The following is a 1,876-nucleotide window of genomic DNA, read 5'->3' on the forward strand; positions in this document are numbered from 1 at the left end:
CTTGCGCTTCCCAGGCGCTTAGTACAGTGCTCCGCACACGGTAGGCGCTCAATAAATACGACTGATGATCGATTGATTGATCGATCGTGCCAGGGGGCGGCTTCCCTCCGCCGCTGCCGCTCCGGAACTGCGCTTCCCAAACGCTCCTCCTCCTGCTGCTGAGGAGGATGAGGAGGATGCCACGGCAACCGCGGCTCTGCCGCTTTGCATCCTGGGAGTCGTAGTTCCCGGTCCGCCCGGCCCCCGCCGAGTGGCGCGGGGAAAGCCCCCACTCTGAACTACAACTCCCAGCGGCCCCTGCGGCCAGCCACCCCGCCGCCGCAATGCCTTCTGGGAGTTGTAGTCCTCCCTTCCACCAACCGCTAGGCCGCTGCAGAAGGGGCGGACTCCAAGTCCCGTCATCGTTGCCGAGAAGCGGGGAGAATAACAATAACAACAATAATAATAATATTTATTACCCTATTTTACTTGTACATATCTATTCTATTTTTTATTTTGTTAATATGTTTTGTCTTGTTGTCTGTCTCCCCCTTCTAGACTGTGAGCCCACTGTTGGGTAGGGGCTGTCTGTGTGTTGCCAACTTGTACTTCCCAAGCGCTTAGTACAGTGCTCTGCACACAGTAAGCGCTCAATAAATACGATTGATGATGATGATGACCGTCTCTATATGTTGCCGACTTGTATTCCCAAGCGCTTAGTACAGTGCTCTGCACACAGTGAGCGCTCAATAAAAACGATTGGTTAATAATGAATGCCTTCAAGGACTGAGCCCCCTCCTTCCTCTCCCCATCCCCCTCCCCCGTCTTACCTCCTTCCCCTCCCCACAGCACCTGCATAGTCATTCATTCATTCATTCATTCATTCATTCAATCGTATTTATTGAGCGCTTACTGTGTGCAGAGCACTGTACTAAGCGCTTGGGAAGTACAAGTGGGCAACAGATAGAGACGGTCCCTACCCAACCAGCGGGCTCACAGTCTAGAAGGGGGAGACAAGACAACACCACAAAACATATTAACAGAATAAAATGAATAGAACATATATGTACAAGTAAAATAAATAGACCACAGCACCTGCATATATATACATGTGTGTATATATATATATATATATAGATATATAGATATATATATATATACACACACACACATGTCTATATATGTGCGTATATATGTATATATGTGTGTATATATGCATATATGTGTGCACATATCTGTATATATATGCATATGTATGTGTGTATATATGTATATGTATATGTGTGTATATGTATATATATATGCATATATATGCATGTGTGTATGTGTATGCATGTATGTATATATGTATGTGTGTATATATACATAGATATATAGATAGATAGATAGATACGTATGTGTGTATATATGTAATTGCCAGCTGTGTGACTTTGGGCAAATCACTTAACTTCTCTGTGCCTCAGTTACCTCAACTGTTAAATGGGGACACACACCCCCACCCCCGTGGGACAACCTGATCACCTTGTACCTCCTCAGTGCTTAGAACAGTGCTTTGCACATAGTAAGCGCTTAATAAATGCTATTATTATTATTATTATATTCATTCATTCATTCAATAGTATTTATTGAGTGCTTACTGTGTGCAGAGCACTTGGGAAGTACAAGTTGGCAACATATAGAGATGGTCCCTACCCAACAGCGGGCTCACAGTCTAGAAGGGGGAGACAGACAACAAAATAAAACATATTAACAAAATAAAATAAATAGAATAAATATGTACAAATAAATAAAGAGTAATATTGTAATATGTATGCATATGTCTCCCCCTTTTAGACTGTGAGCCCACTGTTGGGTAGGGACTGTCTCTATATGTTGCCAATTTGTACTTCCCAAGCGC

This window comes from Tachyglossus aculeatus, chromosome 8, assembly GCF_015852505.1.
Source record: "Tachyglossus aculeatus isolate mTacAcu1 chromosome 8, mTacAcu1.pri, whole genome shotgun sequence".
Lineage (NCBI taxonomy): Eukaryota > Metazoa > Chordata > Mammalia > Monotremata > Tachyglossidae > Tachyglossus > Tachyglossus aculeatus.